General features: G+C 47.8%; 1 protein-coding gene across 1 annotated transcript in view; it reads left to right on the forward strand.

Annotated features, from left to right (window-relative positions):
* The window catches only part of LOC146789726 (tetratricopeptide repeat protein 21B-like), a 372,315-nt gene that overhangs the window by 210,693 nt on the left and 138,526 nt on the right, over window positions 1–23,096 (forward strand). The gene's annotated exons all lie outside the window — the stretch shown is intronic.

Raw genomic sequence — 23,096 nt, forward strand, 5'->3', positions numbered from 1 at the left:
TCTGTTTATGATATAAAATCAGGGCCTTCGTGGTCATATCACTGAAAATACAAGATTTGAAAAAATATTGTCTACGGGTGCTCGTGGAAGACAATTTCTGTGGACTGGAATCTTGGGAATGCTAAAGTCATTCTGGTATTTTACTGATGTCTGCTGGTCGTTTTCTATCAAAGTTAAATAGAGGTAGTTGCCATAAAAATAAAAACAAGCATTGGCATAGCCAATAGGTCTCGCCTTTGGGATCTTATAAGTGTTTTGTTATCCTTGGTGCAACAACATCAACTGTTGCATGGCTAAACACTTATAAGGTCCCAAAGGGAGACCTATTGGCTGTGCCAATGCTTGTTTAAAGTGTGGCGCTATGACCCAACGAGTGACAAAACAAGCCATTAGATTTAGCAGAGTAGTTCGGCATAACTTCAGAAGTGTACGCTAATGACTACTTGAAAATGCTTTCTTGAAGGAGTACTTTTTAATTGCCTTTGTCCACAAATGAGAGAAGGCCACTACCAAATAAAATAGCTACTCTTTCACAGTATTGAAATTTGTTCCACTGCCTCTTGTTCTGCTGAATATTTTATCAGCCATTACAAACAAAATAAGCATGCCATGCTGGGAGAGGAGTGTGCAAATGCACGTGCAGATAAAAGATTTAACATTTGGAATTGTTTTCTCCACCTCCTCGAGTAAGCGGTTTGAAGTTTCTGCACACAATCAATCAATCGTGCACACAGTCAAATAACAAAATGAGAACACAGACTTTCTCGGATTGTTTTATCTTCACCACCGTGGTTAACACAAAAGATTACATTTTTACGAGAGTCAGATATTACACCCTGCTGGAAACATAGGGTCTAGTTGTAGGTCAAGAAAAACAGAAAATCTTGCTGAATGGAGAATAGTTGGAAGCCAGTTTCAAATCTACAGCTTGTGTAAACATTGAGACGTCATATCAACATATAAGAAGGTCTTTGCAGTAAAAACAATCAAAGGCAGCACCTTGATACGAAGGAAAGGTTTCTCATTACCCACATTTTTAAAGGTGTACACACTATTTCTCAAACGTTGCAATCCATCACACTAAACCAGGATCCCCACCGAAACCAGAAGAACAGTCACCCAGGCCTTCGTCACCAGCCGACTGGACTACGGGAACGCCCTCTACGCTGGGACAACAACCAAACTCAAAAACCGTCTCCAGCGCATACAAAACACCTCTGCGCGACTCATCCTCAATATCCCTCGCCGCAGCCTCATCTCAACGCACCTAAGAAATCTCCACTGGCTCCCCGTCAACAAGAGGATCACGTTCAGACTGCTCACCCACGCACACAAAGCCCTCCACAACATGGGACCGAAATACCTCAACAGCCGTCTCACGTTCTACACCCCCACCCGCCAGCTCCGCTCCGCTCCACCAGCCACGCCCTCGCCATCGTCCCACGGATCCGCAGAGCCACCTCCGGAGGAAGATCCTTCTCCTACCTGGCAGCAAAGACCTGGAACTCCCTCTCCTCCCACCTTCGACTGACACAGGACCATCTCAGCTTCAGGAAGCACCTCAAGACCTGGCTCTTCGAGCAGTAGCGGCACCCCCCCCCCCCTCCCAGCGCCTTGAGACCCGAACGGGTGAGTAGCGTGCTCTATAAATATCTTGATTGATTGACTAAGGTCCGAGGTTCACTCGGAGACCTCAAAACAACCCTAAAGTTGGTAGTGGCATTAGCAACAATTTGGTGCCGGTGGAATTCTGGTATCAATGCTCCATCTACCTGCTAAGAAGCCATATTGGTAGGGATGGGGTACACTTTGCGTGGTAGCCTGAACAGTGATCTACCTAGAACTCTTATGCATGCCAGAGCACACCGCTTTTCCAAGTATTCTTTCATTTTCTGAAAAGAACGTAAAAGATCTCGTCTTTAGAATAATTGACAGTTCACAGCCAGTAGGTTAGACTTCCGTAGTCAAGCTCAGTAGGGCAAGTTGGTAAAATAAACTGAAAACATTAAGAAAGTAATTCTATTTTATCACATACGTCCCCTTCTGAAAATTAATTCCTTGAGTGAAGGCACACCCACTGTTTGTGTTCCAAAGGAAAAAAAAATCTTTGACACCACTTTAACAAAGTGGGTTTTTTATCCGTATTGATGCATCCCTAACGACATTGCATAAAAAGATTGCTTATGTTTTAAGCCATACATTCGTTCTGCATAATCTTGTATTGAGGTTAGAAGCAGCCCTATATTATCCAAATGCAGGGCTTTAAGTGGGATTAAAAAAAAAACTCGAGGGTCTTTCAAAGGGGTGTGGCCGATGTAATTAAGAGCGTGGGTTAAATGCAGGTAAGCTGAAAATCTATGCTTCGCTTAGTGTGCCACCCCACTGGTATTTTGTTACTTCTGTCGTTAAATCCAGATATATAATTCAGCAAACATTACACTTACAACAAGCCAGTACTATTTGCTTTGTCATTGGCGGTTAGTTGCATAAGATAAATAAGCAACAACCATTCCTTCGTAGAATATCATACTGAAAATGCTTCAGTTCTGAAATGGTGGCACTGTGAAAGAACTATAACAAGTCTCTTTGAAGTTACATTAAAAGGCAGTGAAGGGTGGCACGGCTGATTTAAGATCTATTTTTTTCATGGTGAGGGCAAAAAGGGAGAGCCCGATGGGGACCCGTCTCGGCACCTGCTTTTAAGAACTGCCGGTGTTGAGCACCGGCAAGACCAGGCCCACTCAAAGCCCTGTCCAAGTGCAATATCCCACAGTTAAAGCATGTGAGGCTGTGACGTCAGACGCTGCCACTAGCCTCTCTGGAGAGAAATTGAATGAAATAAAAAAAAATTTCGGTGCGCAATGGAGTTTTCTTCCTGTAACAGCGTCTAGTTCATTCCTTCGGTTTCAGAGTTTAGTATACTAATGCAAACAGGACTGTCTGGATGGCTGACCGTGTATCTCCACAAATGGCCTCCTCGGCGCCACAGAACAGGAAATGCATCTTAAAAAGGCAGGTACAGCTGGAGAAAGAAAGCCGCTGGCTCAGCCATGTAGAAATACGCCTGCTGTCACTTCTAGCCCCTGAAAGGGGTCAATGCAGTGGATACCCCTCGACATAAAACTCCTGCGCTTTCACATTTTAATGACACATCCGCCTATTTATTGTTAGACACGCAAAGTCACAGTTGACTGTGCACATCCGCACCACTGGTCCTTTTGGAAAGGAGGTTATCAATCCTGAACAGCCGAACTGCAAGCTTCTTAAGAATCTTTGTAATGCAAGACTGGGGTCCGTTCTACAGACATGTTCACATGATGAACCTTTAGGAAAACTCACACGCTTTGCCTTGTAGCCAAAACTCTTGATTACGTTGTCTGTACTGACTGGTGATCAAAGGATGATTACTCCAAAATGTGCTTCGGGTGATAGTGTAAAAAAAACAAGTGTGCGCGCCTCGCGCTGAAAGTAAAAAAAAAAAAAAGAGGAGGAGGGGAGAGAGGAGGGGTCCTGCGCCTGTTTCCCTTGCGAGAGCGAGCAGGAACCATCTGTTAATTACAAACAGATGGTTTCAAAGCTGGCTCTCGCAAGGGAATCGCCAAACGTGCAATTGAAAGCAATGCAAAGCGTGCACGTTTTTGGCAGAAAAAGGGAATCGATTTCTAAATGTCTCTTCCTAAGCAGCGCATGTGTGCTGCGTAGGCGAGACCTAAAAAGAAGGTCCTTCAGCAGAAATCAATTCTGGTATTTTACTGACCTCTACTGGTCATTTTCTATCAAGACAGTTAAATAGAGGCAGTTGAACAGAAAAAAGTCCATAAGAGGAAACAGACAAGTCCTAGGGCTGATCTCCAGAGCCCACAAAATGTATAAACGTATATATTAAAGTATATACAGGAGGTCTCGAATGCTAGACCTAAAAGGGCAAGATGGAAAAGTCAGGAGTTTATCCTTGCAACTTTTAATCCTAAGGGAGATCAACTTTTGTGTTTTACAAAACTACGATAGTAGAAGTTTTCAAAGTACTTGCATCTGTAACGTTTATGCATGCAGAATTTCAACCTGGTCTAAAATTCTGCATGCATTAATGTGAAACAAATGTGTGTTAGAACTTCTAAATGTATTCTTGTTTCTCTATGTGCAACGACATTTTCGTGATGAAGTAACTTCTTGCCCTCGACCCCCATTAAGTTAATTTATTTTGGAGAGGTTTCCTTCCTGCTCCTACTATTAATCCTGCCCTACACAGAAGTAAATTTGCAAACTTTTCCAGACTGGGATTCTATTTGCAAAGAGTATGTGAATACTCAAACTTACAAGTTTTTTAGTGTTCAGGTAGACCTTCTAGATCGCTAACAAATCTATATTTGTGAATGCAGATAATTCAATTTAGGGCAGAATTTCCGAATTTGCAAATTCATCTTGTGAGGCCAAAGTTCTACCAATCGTGAATTATAAATCAGATTAGGATATTGTCTTTGTAAATGCATTCGGAATTGCACCTAATTTTATAGTAAGTGCGCATTTAACTTTTGAATTTGGTCCATCCTGTTCAGTGCGAACTTTGCCATCGACCTGTACAGGAAACGATGTTTATTTCAAGTCTCTCTTCAGATGAAAAAATGTGGTTGAACATAGCTGTTCAAATAGGTATTCTTGGCTATCAACTTAAAACATGTGCAGAAACACTCGTGCTTGGAGTGACAGCAAGGTTTTGGTGTGAGTTTCTCTAAATATATTAGGTTGGATAATGGGGACATGTTGTAATTTTCAGATGCCTTTCTTTGTCACTCAATAGTCATTCCTCCTTCCAGGTTTGTGAATCAAATGCACAGGGGGTAGCTGTTCAATTTGTAATATTTAAGGGATGTTCAACTCAATTATAGTTATTTGTGCAGTTTATGAAAACATTACAAATTCAGCATATAAACAATTATAAAATATGCAACATTCTTAAAATTGTCTGTCATTTGAATTTTTTGTATTTTTAGTTGAGCCTACTGCTCTAAATATAAGGTTTTGCCTGTGATTTGAATGTGTTGAATCTAAATATCTAAAGTGTGTGGTGTTTTCAATTGAAAAAAGGCACCATCCATTTAAATAGTTTTGGGTGCCTTTTCTCGGGTAAAGTATAGTTCACAGAATGAGGAGGATGTTTCACGTTGGTTTATTTATTTTGCATGAGTATGTGCTGCATGTCGGAACAACCATTGGCAAAGGCAAAAGGCCTGGGCTTAATGTGATAATTTAGAGACATGTAGAAATGAATATGTGAAAGAAACACGTTAGTTATAGATGCCTTACCTTAGAATTACCCCCAGGTGTCAGACTGGATCCAGAAAGCTTTTTCGTCAGCTGTACCTCTGCGTGTCAGAAGGTGGCATTGGTCGGCTCCACGTTCGTCGTTGGCGTCGTGGTCACTAGGATGACGTCGCAGTAGCTACTTAAACGCTGCCCTTGCGTGCTGATGTTTTTCCGCGCCAGCCAGCGCAGATCCAGAGAGAGAGGTACCTCCAGTCACTTTTTGACTGACTTTTATACGACTATTGTCGACGTCTTTTTTTTTTATTTTTTATTTTTTTTATTTGAGTCTACGACTCCTGGTGCACGAGGGATGCTTGCTTTCAAGGCCTGCGGATCCTGTCCTCGACTGATGTCGGTTACGGATCCGCACTGCGTGTGCCTCTTTTGCCTGGAGCGCGACCACGACCCCAAGTCGTGCTCCAACTGCCGGTTGATGGCGCCAAAGACTTTGCAGGAGCAGTCACGAAAGCTGCTTGAGCGCCGGCGGTCGGCTCTGCAGTGTTTGAGGTCCCAGTCGCGGGGGAGGTTGAGTGACTGGTCACGGTCCATCACCACTCATCCAAGTCTTTGAAGTCTTCGCACTCGGATCGGGTTAGTCGAAGCACAAAAAAGTCGAAGAAGCATAGTCGCTCTTTGACTTCTCCCTATCGGTCGGCTGACGCAACGAGGGATGCGGGCTTCCCTCCCTTTCCAGGACCCGGTGCGACTCCCGCCCAACTTCGTACGTTCTACAAAGCAATGCATGCCATCTTTGTGCGACCCAAACCCGCCGGTGTGCATTCGGTCCCTGCGGACTTGGTTGGGGGGGGGGCCTGGGCCTTCTCTGCTGTCTGCTCCGGCCACAGCACCGCAAGCCTTGGATCCATGCCGGTTGACCTCATTACACCTCCATCGGCGCCGCTTCCTCCGGCACTGCAACTGATGCAGGTCATGTCCCCGGCCGGCGTCGACCCCGGCCTCCATCCCGAAGTGGGCCCGGAGCCGGACCGGCGTCATCCAACGCCGGATCTGGCGCCGAAAGGCGTTTTTGTGCCCCTGTTCACTCCTGGGGTCCCTTTTTGGCCAGATTGGCAACCTGAGCAGGACTGGGGAGAGGAACTGGGGGATGTCAGTGGTCTTGACACATCTCCTGACCTTGGCATGTTGTCTCCTCCTACCGTGGCTACGGAGGAGGGAGCGTTGTACGCAGTGGTGTTGCTGAGAGCGGCAGAGGACCTCGAGCTTTCAATGGTGGCGGTCAGGACTAACCTCCTGAGGTGCCTCAGCCAGCAGCGAGCTCTTTGGAGCCCCTGCTGCTGTTTAATGAGGCTCTTCCCAAAGTCCTTTTGGGCACGTGGTCCAGGCCCAACACTGGGGCTCCCATGGATAGGATGATTGCGCAACGCCACCGCCCTGCTCCGGGCGACCCCACTTTCCTCTCCCAACACCTCACCCCGGAGAGCTTGGTGGTCCAAGCCTCCACTTCCAAGAGCGCATTCCCTACAGCTCCACCAGAAAGGGAATCCAAGAAGCTGGACCATCTTGGGAAGAACATATCCTTTTCCGCCAGCTTGGGACTACGGTCGGTAAACACAGCATGTCTATTGGGGGGATGTATGACGTTACAACGCATGCTGTTACAACGCATGCTGTTACAGCGAAAGTTTTACAACGCGAGTGCATTGACAACGCAGGACATTACAACGCAAGTCTTTACATCGACTTGCACTAGATGGCGTGCTAACATTAAAAAAGTGTAATTTACTATTCCAACTCCAGTCCACGTAACAGTAGGGAAGGTGTTGGGATAGTAAACTACACTATTTTTAATGTTAGCACGCCATCTAGTGCAAGTCGATGTAAAGACTTGCGTTGTAATGTCCTGCGTTGTCAATGCACTCGCGTTGTAACAGTTTTGTTGTAATGGTAGTGCGTTGTAAAAGTTGTGTTGTAAAGGTTGTTCCCCCTATTGGGCTGTTATTCCCAGTCTGTGTGGGATACGGTTGCATCCCGCACAGAGCCACAGGCCGCAGCAAGTTTTCCAACCTTCGCGCAGCCGGGGACGTGGGAACCAACGCTGTGGTTCAGGGGGCCAGCGGGTGGGCCAGTTCACCAACCCCCCCTCTGCAGTAGCCTCCAAACCCTCCTAGTCCGACCTTTCAGGCCCATCAAACGCCAGTGGGCGGCAGGATTTGCCATCACCCCCACCACTGGCGCACCATTCCGTCGGACAGGTAGGTTTTGCAAATAGTCCGAAGGGGCTACTCCCTTCCATTCGAGGCTACCCCTCCAGCTATGCCACCTCAATACCACCGCTTGTTGGAGGATCACCTGACACTACTCCAACAGGAAGTTTTGGCTCTCTCGGCCAAGGGAGCCATCGATCGCGTTCCTGCCGAAGAAGTAGGTCATGGTTGCTATTCCCACTACTTTCTGGTACCTAAGAAGGACAAGGGCCTGTGTCCAATCTTGGATCTCGGAAGGAGAAGTTCAAGATGTTGATGCTCGCGCTTATTTTCACATCCCCGTCCTGCCGGCCCACTGGCGTTACCTGCGGTTCACGGTAGGCCACGAGCATTTTGAGTTTACCGTGTTCCCCTTTGGCCTTACCAACGCCCCTTGGGTTTTCACGAAAGTGATGGCGGTGGTCGCAGTTAATATGCGCGGATCAGGGATTCCAGTCTTCCCCCTATCTCGACGACTGGCTGTTGAAGTCGGGCTCGCCCCAGGCAGTAGTCTCCCACCTCCAGACTACGGCCGACCTCCATTCGCTGGGGTTCTCCATCAATGTGCCAAAGTCACATCTGATGCCCTCTCAGATGCTTCTCTTCATCGGAGCGGTTCTGGACAGGACGCAGTTTCGGGTTTATCCTCCTGAGCAGCGAGTCTGGGATACTCGGGCTGTGATTCCGATCTTTCAGCCTCTATCCTGGGTTTCGGTCTGAATGACCCTTAGGCTGCTGGGCCTCATGGCCTCCTGCATCCTGCTGGTCGATCATGCCAGGTGGCATATGCTGGCTCTGCAGTGGGACCTGAAGCTTCAGTGGGTGCAGCATCAGGGGAATCTGTCCGATTGCATCCAGATCTTGGAGGGCACTGCTCGACAGTTGCAGTGGTGGCTCATGAACCAGGATTGGGTCAACGGCAGATCCCTCTCCCTTCCCCAACCAGACCCCACGGTGGTGACAGACGTGTCCCTTCTGGGATGCTGCGGCCACATGGGAGAGGCGGAGAGCAGAGGCCTCTGGTCTCCGGCGGAGTCCAGGCTCCACATCAACCTTCTGGAGCTTCGGGAGATTCATCTTGCAGTCAAGGCATTCCTTCCCTCTGTCCGGGGAAGAGTAGTGCAGGTGTTCACGGACAACACCACCACCATGTGGTACTGCATCAAACTGGGTGGGTGGGGTCGTGGACCCTGTGCAGGAGGCCCTCTGCCTCTGGACATGGCTGGAACATCAGTGCATATCCCTGGTGGTTCAACACCTGGCAGGTTCCCTGTACGCCAGGGCGGACGAACTCAGCCACAGGTGCATTATGGATCGCAAATGGCGTCTTCACTCGGAGGTGGTGCAAGGTCTCTCAACAGTGGGGAGGGCCTTGGTTAGATCTATTCGCCACCGAAGAGAATGCACAATATCAGCAATTCTGTGCGTTGGAATTTCCAAGGAGGCGCACTCTAGGCGACGCTTTTCGTCGCGATTTGAGTTGTGGTCTGTTGTACGTCTTTCCGCCAATACCACTTCTGCCCAGAGGTCTGAAGCAGATCAGGCGCGATCGGGCCCAAATCATTCTTGTGGCTCCGGATTGGGCACGAAGAGTCTTGTATCCTGAGCTGCTCAACATTGCCATCGATCCTCTGATCAGACTGCCTCTTCAGGAGGATCTTCTGTCGCAGCAGCAGGGGATGGTCCTCCACACAAACCTGTCCAGCCTCCACCTCCATGCATGGAGATTGAGCAGCGGCAGTTGACATCTTTTGACCTGCCTCCCGAAGTTTGCAATGTAATCTTGCCAGGCAGGCGTCCCTCCACTAAGACGGTATATGCCTGCTGGTGGAACAAGTTTGTGGTATGGTGCACAGCAAAGGCTGTGGATCCCCTTTCTGCCCCTCTTTCTGAAGTTCTCTTGTTACTTATTTCTTTAGCCCAGCAGGGCTCCGCTCTGGGCACTATCAAAGGCTATCTTTTGGCCATCTCTGCCTTCCTTCGGCTTTCCGATCAGCCTTCTCTTTTCAAGTCCCCGGTTGTTAATTGATTATTTAAAGGCATAACTCATCTCTTTCCTCCTATTCCCTTCATTATGCCTCAGTGGGACTTGAATCTTGTTTTAACCTATTTAATGTGCGCTCACTTTGAGCTGCTTTTCAACTGTCCTTTTAGACTCTTAACTCTTAAGACTGCATTCTTGGTGGCCATCACTTCTGCCAGAAGGGTGAGTGAGCGAGCGAGCTCCAGGCTCTTTCCTCCAAACCCCCTTTCATGTCTGTCCATCCGGACAAGGTGGTTCACAGGACCCATCCATCCTTCCTTCCTAAGGTTGTCACTGCCTTTCACATCGGGCAGATCATCACTTTGCTCACCTTCTTTCAGCCTCCGCATCCTTCGAAAGAGGAAAAGAAGCTCCACCGTCTGGACCCAAAACGTATGGTTTCTTTCTATCTGGATCGCACAAAACCTTTCCGGGTGGATAACCAACTCTTTGTTGGTTACATGGGTGCCAAGGAAGGTCGGGCCGTACACAAGCGCACCATTTCTAGATGGGTCGATTTGTGTATTAAAGCATGCTATTCTCTGGCTAAAAAGGAGCCTTCAGTGGGGCTACGCGCCCATTCAACCAGGGTCGACGGCATCCACTACTGCCTTGGGAAGGGGAGTTCTTCTACATGACATCTGTCAGGCAGCTACGTGGGCATCACTGCACACGTTTACAAAACACTACTGTCTGGACAGCCAAGTCCGGAGTGACTGCTTCTTTGGCCGTACTGTTCTCCAGACCCTCCACCGGGGTTGGTATTGCTGGGGCATCTATTCTAAGGTAAGGTATCTATAACTAACGTGTTTCTTTCAGATGAACAAGTTACTTGCCTTCGGTAACGATATATCTGTAAGAAACATTAGTTAGTTATAGATTCCTTCCCGCCCATCCTCCCGATTCTGCGAACTGATTTCTAGCATTAAGGATATCCTTTCAGGGCCCTAGTTTTGTGCACCAGTGATCGGTGTCGTGCATGGCTCTGCGTTTCTGGCTCAGAAAGTAGTGTACAGAACTGAAGTTAGCGCGTGAGGGCGGCATCTAAGTACCTACTGCAAAGTCATTTTGGCGACCACGACGTCAACGACTAACGTGGAGCCGACCGACGCTACCTTCCGACGCTCAGAGGTACTGCTGACAAAAACGTTCCGGATCCAGTTAGACGCCTGAGGCTAATTCTAAGGTAAGGAATCTATAACTAACTAATGTTTCTTACAGATCTATTGTTACCGAAGTTAAGTAACTTGTTCTTTCATGCAATAGCACATTAATGCTTGGTAGTGCTTCTGGCGGTGTGGTATTGATGGTGGTTTATGTGGTTGTATTGGTAACCGTATTGTTATTGTAGAACTTGGTAATTGATGTGCTGACGGTATTGGTGGTGGTATTGGTGATCATATTAGTATTGGTTGTTGAGACGGTGGTGGTGGTAGTATTGGTCGTTGTATTGTTGGTTGTGGTGCCTTGTGGTGAATGTATTGGTGATGGAAAGATATACTAAACTGGCAGTAGAAAGAGATGAGAGAGAAATACTCACCTTACCTGATGTACAATGTGATTGACAATGTCTTACCGCTGACGCATGTGACTGACAGGGCCGACCTAAAGCCGGCTCTACATATTTGGTAAGCAGTAGGTCTTGCAGGCAGCCTCACTGTCTGTCTTTTTACTCTGTCTCTAAGTTCGCCTATTCAGAATGGTTGTAACAAATTAAGATTTAACCTTTGATTTCCTATGGTTACAGGACATTCAGCAATAAAATAGTGTAAGCAAATTCATACAACCCGGTGTATGCCGAACGCCTTGTTAAATGGATTGAAATGATTTCCAATACTTGGTTCAACAGACCATTTCTAGCTCTCAAATCCAGAGAACGAAAACCTTTTCAAAGCTGATAATGAAGAAGCAATTATAGGTGCCTGGAGATCTTAAATATATAAACGTTAAATAATTGTAAAACTTTATAGAGATTGCTAACAACCTCACAGATCCTTTCAAGCAGGATGAAAACCGATATCGGCCTCTGTAAATTGGCCTTTCTCTTCCTTCCTCTTCAAGTTAGGTCTGTTGCTGGTTTCATTGGTCATCTCTAGGAACATGGATGCCAGAATTGCTGCTTAAATAGCAGTCATCTTTAATTAGTGAATTTATCTGCTGCTGCGATTGCTGTAGCCAGGAGTATGTAGCAGTCTAAGCAGCAAAGTACTGCATCCTCCTTTCATTCCCTAATTTTAACAATACTTATTATTGCATCTGGTAAATATTCATATTCTGTAGCATTTCTTTTTTTATAAGTACTGTTCACCAAACTTTACAGATGTCAGACAGTAGACCACTCATCAGAGTAAGGGTGCACACTATGAGTTTAGCATTATTTACACCCTACGAGGGTGGTGAAGTGGTGAAAATTATGAGTTGTGTGGAGTTTGTCGGACCTGGTAATTACCCTGTCATTTTTCGCAGTTTCATATTGGTAAGTCAAAATGGGGGAAAACACTCAGTTATACAAATTTCAGTGCACTAAGCACTGAAGGCTGTATGTCATTCTCCATTGCGAAGGACTTAATTCGTAATATGAGATGTTTCTTGCACCCGATAAATATCTAACGAATATATGACGTTACTTCGCATGTGTTTAGTACGCATGCCATTACTACGCGGTCGTTAGTACGACCGCGTTTTTAGTTCGCATACCTTTCCTACGCAATTCGGAACAACGAATTGCATTAGGGGGTGCTGGATGTTGGAATAGTATAATTTACTATTCCAACTCCAGTCTATGCGGACACTAGGGAAGGTGTTGGATTTTAAATCCAACACCTTCCCCCCCCCCCCCAACGCAAGTCGCTGTTCCGACTTGCTTAGGAAAGATATGCAAACTAAAAACACGTGCGTACTAACGTCCGCGTAGTAATGGCATGCGAAGTAACGCATGCTAAGTAAACGCCGTTTACCCCCGAAATACCATCAAACCTGTGTTGCAACAGTTTTTTTCCTGTGAGAAAAGCCCTATGACTACTGTATGTTTTGCATTTGTGTACCTAAATAAGCATCAATGCAAATATTAGGAACAAATATTTTGGTTATGGTATAACTAAACACCTGTGAATTTGCCAGCGATGGTAATGGTTACTACTTGTCCTACACCCAAATGCCAAGCTGCTTTGTGTTAGTTTTACTTTCAGCGCATTGTAGTTCTGTTTATATCCATAACCAAAACTGGACAAACCCAGAGGGTTTTTAGACGATGACCATGAAGCTGTTTTTTTTTGTGTTGAAATGTTTTTGTTTCAAAATAGCATGGTTAGCTTAAAAAATTGGAGCATGGTCACAACCGTGAGTTTGTGACCATTCAGAAACTGCTCTCTGAACTTTCCCCACCGTGGAAATGGTCAGAGATGTACTCCTGTCAAAGATAGCAGATACCAGAGTGGGCAAGAGAACAGACAGACCCAGACTTTGTGGGGAATTGGGGAAAGGGTTTCTCCCGGGGAATTTTTTTTTTCCAGTGGAGGAAAGTAAAATATTAGAAAAGAAAAATAATGCCTTTTCAGGAGGGTGCTGTATTTCCGCAATACAGAGATATACTAGGCTTACAATTGTGGCTTTTTTTGCGTGGAGAAGGTGGGGTTGATGGGTGGCGAGGTGTGCGCAAGAGGTGCTAAAGCAAAGATCAAGCACAGCTTGCGGCGTTGATTTTCCCTTTTTCTTATTCACTCCTTTTGTCTCCCATAAGAATGTATGTCTTCTACTTTATCCTATATTCCTAAACAAGGATATCGCACCTTTCCCTCTCCTGCACAATAATGCTTAGGTGAGTCATTAAAGCATCCGGCTTGTACATGGTGCCTAGCTGTAAACATCTATGTTATGAATATTTTCACTTTTTACAGAAACGTTTGTGTAAGATTAGGTTATTACCAAGTATGGAGAACTTTCCAAGTCATAGACTTGGTGCTAAAATAGGAACATTTACATCTCAAGAAAAGGGCAAACACAAGGTGATGATGGACGGAGCGCTGAAACTTTTCAGACACTCACCCCCAGTCACAGATCTGGGTTGAATCCATCATCGTTCTTTAGCTCACTTCGCCACCCCAGTTCAGAACCAGCCATATGCAAATCAGTCTTGACCCTGTGCTTCATGGGAACAGTCCAGCAAGCATCCTGTGACTGGTTTCGGGGTAATACCCCATATCAGCCAGGCTATCTTGAATCCAGTGGCAAAGTGGGCCAGGGACCCATGTCTGGGCATACTCTGCCAACTTAGGGCAAACAAAGAAAACGCAAGGAGATGATGGACGGAGCACTGAAACTTTTCAGACACTTAACCCCAGTCACAGATCTGGGTTGAATCCATCATCGATCTTAAGCTCACTTCGCCATCGCTGCAAGACATGCTGTATTCAGGTATGGCATTGAAGCTCCGCCCATATTTTTCATTGACTTGCATCATTTTCCTTTGTAAATGTTGGCTTCGGATTTGTTAATAAGCGTATTAGTCCCTCCTAAGTACCTCCCAGTCTTCTGCTGTTACCTACCATGAGGACTTGCCCTTTTACATGTGTCCTAACTTGGGAGCTTTCATTAGCAGGTCGGAGAAATATTTACTTAATTAATGTACACAGGACTCCTGGGACTTCAGCAATGGCCGCTGCTTCCTGTTAAACAGACTTGGCATTTGCTTGTTTACTTTGAATTGGTCTGCACCATTTGTTCCAGATTCCCCAGTTTCAATTTATTTTCGTAGGAGTTTAATTTTATTTATTTAGAATGGGATTATTTTTGTAGTGCTGACAGACTCAAACCTGTTCCCCAGGCACAAGGTTGGCAGCTCTGTAAATAAGCTGCGCCACATCGGTAGCTTCCAAATCAAATGTGGCTGCTTCTTTGTATTAGCAGCGCACCGTGCCGCTTTCACTTTGACAAAGGATTCCGCCCCACGCAGCACTCACGTGACGCCGGAACTTGTTTTGAGATGGTGGCGCTTGTGGCGATCTTGTTGTGGCAACGCCTGATTTGCGGCCTGGTGGTACGAAGACACAAATCACAGACACTCACACTGGTAGCCTAGTATGGGCCGGAAGTCCCGTGCGACCTCCGCCCGTTTATTTATGCTCTCTGGCCACGCCTGGCAAGAGAGTGTTGCAAAGTAAGGGTGCTCTTCCAGGCAATAGGGCAGTGGAGTGGGATAACAACTAGACTCATCCCATTCCATCCCAAATCAGTGTTCACAACGGTTTTAACAATGAATCAAAATGCAAAGTCTGCCAGTCTCTGGTTCGGCCTAGGGTTGGACCTTAGGCTGTACCGGCATTGTGTACTTCGCTGACTTCTCACCGGGTTGGCTGCCGGTGGTGTTCCTATGGTATTGTGGTGTTCGTCATCCTCTGTTGTGACAGTTCCGGGAACTGGGCATTGGGTGTTGTCAGGTCGTGGGGACGTGCTGCCCCTCACCGTGCCTTAATCCTCTGGTTCACCGGGGTATTCCAGATCAGCATCGTCCGGCTGTACTCCTTTAAACCTAGAAATGTTCTGGGTGATGGTCTCTCCACCTTTCTTGGCAGTAATGGCTGTCCCGTTGATCTTTAGTACTGTCCACAGCCCAGGCTCATATGCTGTGTGGATTTTCCTCCCGCTGCGGCGGTGACGCACTAGGACGGTGCATCCAGGTGCTAGAACTCTTGGTCGTGCTCTTCTCCGGCTGCTAGCTTTGTCGTTGTTGGCTCTCCGTCGAATTTGTGTCTCGACAGGGTTATATGGCTCAGGTGCCCAGTTATCAGCCACTGGGATGGTTTATCTCCGAGGACCGGCTAACATTAGGGCCCACGGTGACCTTTGTGTAGTGCAGTGTGGGGTACTGCAATATTCCCTAAAAAATCTGTGAAGCACCATTTTAGGGTCAGATTGCTCAGCTATTGATAATACGAAGAATTTTATTTAGTGTCAGCATAAACCGTTCGCCATTGGCCTGAGGCCATTGTGGGGTGATGCGGTGATGTTTGATTCCCAGGTGTTTTAGCAGTTCTTTAAACTCCCCCCCCCCCCCCCCCCCCCTCCCCCTTTGGAACAGAGTTCCATTATCAGTCTTTACAACCTGAGGCAGGCCGAAAAGAGCGAACGCTTTTTCGAGGACTGGCTGTAGATGGTTGAAAGATGTGGACGGTATGACCTCTACAATAGGATACTTCGTGTAGCTGTCAACTGGGACAGCGGTGACCCTTCCGTCTGGAAAGCTCCCGAAATCCAGGCTCACCCATGACCACGGGGCTGGCGCTGGATCTTCCGTTATCAATGGGACTGGTACTTCTAGGTTGCTGGTAAGCTGGCAGGCCCGGCAATTTCTCACAACGGTTTCTACCGCTGCTTCTCAGCCTCAGAACCACACTTTTTCTCGAATTCGTGACTTCATTCTCATGGTACCTTGATGGCCCTCGTGTGCTAGGACTGTTGCTTGTTCCTGGAGACCTACAGGGATGACGATCCGGGTCCCCCGTAACACAACGCCGCTGTCAGCTGTGCTTAGTTCGTCGTGGACTCACCACATCTTCCCCAGCTGGATACGGTCTGGTTCGTTCCATCCAGCGATACCCTGGAGGAAACCTTCCCAGGATCCACTGCGTATGGCTGAGAGTACCTTTTGAAGGACTGCATCGTTGTCTGTTTCCGTCTTTATTTCCTCTACCGTGAGAGCTCGTGGACAGGCCCATTGAGACAGCATGCAAACATATTCTTCGGTGCGTTGGTCTTGTCGGGTATCCCCCGGGAACCCGTCTAACGGGTGCCAAGACAGTAAGTCCGCAGGGTTCTTGGCTCCAGGTCTGTACTCTATGTCCATTTGGTAGTGTTGTAGTTGTATTGCCCATCTTTCGATCCTGGGCAGGGGATGTGGAACGGTGCCTCTGAATAGCGGAAGTAGTGATTGGTGGTCTGTTACAACTTTGAAAGAATATGAAAATGGTTACAGGCCCCCTTGACGGCTAGTGCCTCTTGTTCAATTTGGGAGTAACGAGCTTCGGTTGGTGTTAGAGCTTTGCTTGCGAAGGCCAACGGAACCCAATTCCCTGGCTCCACTTCTTGAGCAAGGAGGGCCCCTAGCCCCACGGGGCTGGCGTCCACTACTACTTCCGTGCGTCGTGCCGTGTTAAAGTAGGCCATGGTGATTTTGCTCAACAGGGTCGACTTGACTTTTTGGAATGCTTCTTCCTCTTCTCTCCCCCATTCCCACCCTGCGTCCTTCTTGGTGAGGGCTGTCAACGGTTCAGCTACTGTGGCTAGGTTTGGTATGAACCGTCCACAGTATGTGGCCATGCCCAGAAATCTCCAAACTTCTGATGCTGTGTTAGGTGCTTGTGCTTGCTGAATGGCTTGCGACTTCCTGGGGTCTACCTGTACTCCATCTTTGCTGAACACGTAGCCAAAGAATTCAATGGACCTTTGGAAGAATTGGCATTTGTCCCGGTGGAGCGTTACACCATGGTCCACTAAACGTTGCAGAGTGGCTCTAAGCTGACGATGGTGATCTTCGAGTGTTGCTAGGTGAATAAGTATATTGTCACTGACGTTGACTCCCTGAAACCCTGATAGCATCTCCCGGACGGCATTTTGAAAGATTTCTGCTGCCGAAGATATGCCAAAATTTAATCTTTTATAGCGGCGTAGCCCAGGTGAGTCAAGAAGGTCGTAATGTACCTACTTTCCTCCGCCAGTTTCAGCTGGTGGTATCTTGCATTGAGTTCGAGTTTAGAAAACCAGCGGGATCTGTTTAAATCCGCCAGTATGTCGTCAACCGTTGGGGTAAGGTGTCTCTCCCGCTTTATTTGGCATGCGCATGTCAATGCAGAGACGTATCTTCCCTGGCTGTTTCGGTTTCTCGGCTATGACCATGGGCGACACCCATGGCGTATGCCCCGTGACCTTTTCGATCACTCCCTGCTGCTCTAGATTTTGCAGTTCTTGCTCGACGAGTGTCCTGAGATGAAAAGGTATACGACAGTGTCGCAGGGCAATTGGCTTTACTGCTTTGTCAATGTGCATCTTCACGGGGTCTCGTTGCATACATCCGAGGCCTTTGAAGAGCTGTGGGAATAGCTCGAGTATATCGTCCACCTGTAGGGTCTTGACCGCGTTGGCAAATTTCACTAGCCCCAGATCTTCTGTTGTGTGACTGCTCACTAAGAGGTCTGCTTCTTGGTCTATGACGTGGAACGTCGTGGTGACCTCGTGAGTGTCTGACTTGACTTGCACCATCATCTTCCCTTTGAGGGGTAGTGGCTTCTGACTTCCATACGTCATTTTTACGTTTGATGGGATTAATGTCGGTCTCGGCTTTAGCTGTTTATACTGCTGGCAACCCATCACATTTACAGGCGCCCCTGTGTCAATTAGAGCCGTTACTGGTGTTCCTGCAATTTTTATGGCGCTCGTCGGTTGGGGCCTCCATCTTCTCTTCAGGTCACTTGCAAAGGATATCATGTAAGCTTCTGCTTCGTCTTCTGTGGACGAGTCCTCTAGGTATTGCCTCCGACTAGCTGGGATTCTCGCCCCTTTAGGCTTGTCCACTTCCTCGAGTGACAGTTGTCGTACTGACATGGACGGTGGACGTCTTCCTCGAGCTCCTCTGCTTCGGGCTCCTCCTCTACAGACGCTTGCATAGTGATTGGGGGTACCGCATTTAGAGCACGTCTGACCTTGAGCAGGGCATTCTTCGGGTGGATGTTCTCCGTTACCGCAGTAGCCACAACATGACCCACGTGGGTTTCTGTTCACCCATCGTCCTCAGGTGCCTCTGACTGGGGTTCGTATTGCATCTGCTCGTTCAGTCTTTGTTACTGGCTTTTCTGCTTGCTGGGCAAGCGCGGCGTCCATCACGGTAGCCCTGGCATCAGACAGTTTGTGCGACCTTGCTAGGATAAGGATGTCTTCCAGGGTGATTCCTGGTTGTCGCAGTATAAGGGTCCGAAGATGTTTGTTGTGGCACCCTTGGATCGCTTGGGCTCATACTTCCTTGTTCTGGTTGTCGTCTGTGCATGTACTGGCCAATTCTCGCAGCCGAGCGTGAAAAGCGGCCATGGTCTCGCCCTCTCTCTGACGTGCTTCACGGAGTTTGAAACGCTCGTAATCCGGGTTAAGTTGTGGGTCAAAATGGGCATTTAACGTCCTGACAGCTATATCGTAGTCAGTGGGAGTGTCGGTGTCTGGAAGGTGTGCAAACAGTTTGTATATTTCCTCCCCACCAAAAGGAAGCAGCAGCGATCTTTTCACCGAGACATTTGTCTCACGAGTGGCGGTAAAGTAGTTGTTGAGCCTTCCAATCCAAATTTTCCACCTCTGAGATGCTGTCGCCGAATCAATGAGCTCGCTGAACAGAGGCAGCGCTGTGATTTGCACGTGTTGCGACGTCGGCTGCGCGATTGGCTGTGCAGGAGGCGCATTTTGTTGGGCCGTGGGCACGGCTGCCACCGCGGGACCTGACATGGTGATGCCTCGGTAGTGTGGGCGCAACAGGACCTTCCACTGGGGTTGACCGCTGCTCCTGTAACGCTAGGTGAGGCGTGTGGGGTTGAACAGGCTTCCTCTGGGCCCCTCCTTCACATAAACTGGGATCGCGCTGGAAAACTGCAGCAGATTAGGATGGTGACCCCCTCACAGGCCTGGGAGTATGATCAAATGAATGCCTGCCTCTGTGGTTGCCCAGGATGCAGTCTCTTCCATGCAAGCTGGTAAAGTTTTTTTTCCAGGGATGGTTGGGCAAAGAGTTCAAGGCCAAATGCTGCAGGCTACAGTTGCCCAGTCACAGTAGCATTGAATAATGAGCTGCACGCAGTACCTTTATCAGCCAGCAGGTGGCAAGCGCTTCTCAATGCCGATCATGAGACTCAGGCTGTCGGGCAAGCCGGTGCGCGCACACGTGCGATGTTGAGGCAGAGCGGTAGGCGCTCCGGGGACACCAGCGGGCTGCTCTTGATCTGGGCTGCCCTTGATCTGCAGCTGGTGACACTCAGGGCAGCGCCGCAGAGGTCAGACACGGCTGGCCTTCTTCACCGCAAGCATGCGGCTGCACTACGGGATGTAGCGGGACTCCAGCAGCCCTCCGCTTGGACGACAGCGCCCAGATGATGGAGTCGGTCGGTGGCACACGACGATAGGCAGCACGCGATGGCCACAGTGCCCATCCTCGTCGCCAGTGTAGTGTTCTTGTTGTGGCAACGCCTGATTTGCGGCCTGGTGCTACGAAGACACAAATCACAGACACTCACACTGGTAGCCTAGTATGGGCCGGAAGTCCCGTGCGACCTCCGCCCGTTTATTTATGCTCTCTGGCCACGCCTGGCCAGAGAGTGTTGCAAAGTAAAGGTGCTCTTCCGTGCAATGGGGCAGTGGAGTGGGATAACAACTAGACAACTACAGCGATTACAACTCATTGCTGACAATTTCAGATTTCCATGGATCGTCCTGTTACGAGCAAGGAGGACAGATTCAATTTCTTTCAATTTAGTTTTGTGTCCTTGATTTTAGGAGACAGTTTTATGTTCTTTATGGAATTTTATACACAAGCATTTATATACCAAGGAGTGCCTGTGATTAAATACGCTGGGAGAGGACCCGGACGGCGAGGCTCCATTACACTCAGGACTGGGTAACTTGAGAGCGGTGCTCCCAACTTGTCATCTGACGAGAAACACAAGGGCGTCCCTTAAACCCACACGCTGCCACTGGAGCCCTTCAAAACTTGAGCAGTTGGAGGCAATAAAGACACATTCTAGCTCGCAAAAGGACCCTCAATTAAACAGGTCTGTTGCTTTCCAAAAGGCAGGGGGCAATAAGGTGATTAGTAGAAGAGCAGCCACGCTGGGTACCAACCTAGTGCGCCCCTGTCTAACTAAATATTCAGGTCTTTTCCCAGAAGGCAAACTCTGTTCTGAGGCCAAACCTTACCTGCATCTTATCCTGGGCACAGTTCTGCGGTCACTGCCTGTCTCCCTCCCACCGCTGCCATTCAAATGCGGCCGCTGTGTGGAGGGGGACTACGTTTACCAGCACCCTCAGCGGCGGAACCGGAAGCCACCTCCCGCAATATCGCGCCAGGAGGCAATCAAATTCCAGCAGAGCCACCAACTCGCGGGTCCGCGCGCGGGACTGCGCCGGGCTACGCCCGGGCAAAGGGCGGGCCCTCTGAGGCCCTCAGAGGTCAACATTGGTTGGGCGGGCCACCCCTCTAAGTTGCCAGCAAGGGGAGCCCTGAAATATTCATAATGGGGAAACGAAACACAAGTACTACCTTACAGGCATCTGAGGGACCTTCTGTTCTCCCGCCTTCATTTGAAAGTATGTTGGAAACTGCTTTCAATATGGTTACTAATGAAATTGCCAATACTGAGAGGAGAATGTCAATGGACCGTATAAGTTTACACTCAGAACCCCAGCAAACGAGCCCAAAAAACGTTTTGCCGCTTTCCCCTGTGGTCACAGTTATGAAACCCAATCCATCGGTCAATCCGATGGTAATGCTACCTGGGGGTAGTAGTCCTACTATTATTATTGACTCACAGCCTTACCCTGTTGCACATGCTGCTATCCCTCCCCTGACCCCGAGCAACAAGATTGTTGGAGAGAAAAGGAAAAGAGGCCCTTCGAAACTAATAGTTAATAAGATTAAACAACCCCCTCGTAACAAGAGCCAACCGACCCCCCAGAGTATGTGGACTAGAGGGAAGCAACAACCGCAAGGGGGTGGCAGCGATATTAATGAGTCTCTGCAACTCGTTGAGGGGCTCCCAGTCACAACTCCGCCTAAAGAAGGACATAACTCTGCCTGCACACAGACTGAACCTGTAACTGAAAGTGTTACTCAAAAAAAGCTAAATGGGAATTTTATTGAGACTATAGTTGACACAATATTTAAACAAATGGAAAGTTAAATGATCAAACAGTTTAATATCATTTTTAAAAGATTAGATAGATTGGAAAACCTGGTAAAAAAGGAAGACGCTAAAAGGAAAGGAGTGATTAGCCTTGACCTAATGAGGGGAGATTGCCTATTGAAAGATTTGGAAGCTGTCAGCAAGGGCTTTTTGGGTGGCAGGCCTATCACTACCAGTAGTACACCAACATCTAACATCGCACCCAGGGGTGACACTGTAGGGAAAACCCAATTTGCCATGACATCGCAGCACACTCCGGTTGTAGCAGCCGAACTGCCTTGCCCCACTAGTGTGGTCGCTGGTACATCAAAGGGCGGACCCACCTTGGTCATTACGAAGCCGGGGGCACCCACTAATGTTGGCTCAGACAAGGGCCAAGCTGCTGCTACTAGGCCCACAAAACATCCGGCCCTTCATTTGCCCCTTGATGCCTGCCCATATGTTTTAATCTTAGCGGGTGTACCACCGCTTAAGGAGGGACAAGGTGAGTCCTGGGTCCAGTTGAATAACAAGTGCATTGACTGGTTGACCAAACATAAAGGGGTAGGTCCTAACATCTCGAGTGAAATCTTGTCAGTCCGCCGGGTGAGTTGGGTTGGTCCCTTATTTAAGAACATCACAGGAGACTGTATTGTAATTAATTTCAGACACCCCACTACAGTTAAATTTATTCTTAGTAGTAACAACATTTATCCTAGCCCTTCAACTGTTGTAACTCCATTGCCATTGGGTTACTTCTATAGGCCCCCTCAGAGACTATTTAGCCCAGCTCCACCACCCTATCCATTGCATAATAGATTCAGTGTATTATCTGAGCTGGGCACCTTGGACTGACCACCAGCTATTCTCCCAGATATAGCAGTTAGCGATCACTTGAATAGAACTGGTCCCGTGGGTGAATCGTCAACTTGCTCCACTACAATGGTGTCTAATGGCATTAGAGCGCCAGCGTCGCCATTCCATCTTAAAATAACCGCCCATACCACCGCCACCCCTATACTGTCCGTTAATTTGACAATCCTGAGCTGGAACATTGCCGGTCTCAACGCGAAAATGAAAATTAGGGACTGGACAGACTGGGTTATTAATTTTGATATTTTAATGTTCCAAGAAACTTGGTGCACTAGTTCTTTGCTTTACGAGGGTTATAGCCGTTACAACCAAATTGTACCCATCCCGGATATGGATCGACCTAGCGGCGGACTATCTATTTGGGTTAAGATCAGGGCAGGAGATAAAATTGAATCCTTGCAAACTAACGATATGAATTTCCAGGCTTTGATTTATACTAGCAGGATAAAGTTATGCTTAATTAATTTTCATAACAATGATTTTACAACTCATCCCAATACAAATTTCATAAGATTGTTTGATTTAATTGATGAAATTGTAGATGGTCAAAAGTATGGTAAACTTGATGGTATTTGTTTAGGAGGCGATTTTAATGCACATATCCATCTTAGAACCCCTCCTTGTAAAAGAGGTGAAGAATTGCTCAATCACCTAGCCACACAGGATTTAGTCAATGTTATGGAGAAGGCAAACACCGCCGTGAATAAAGGACCTGTGGCCACCTATGTCGGGCGTGTGAGTTCAACAACAATAGACTATGTATTTATATCTACCCTGCTCGTGGAC

This window comes from Triturus cristatus, chromosome 10 (genome assembly GCF_964204655.1).
Source record: "Triturus cristatus chromosome 10, aTriCri1.1, whole genome shotgun sequence".
NCBI lineage: Eukaryota > Metazoa > Chordata > Amphibia > Caudata > Salamandridae > Triturus > Triturus cristatus.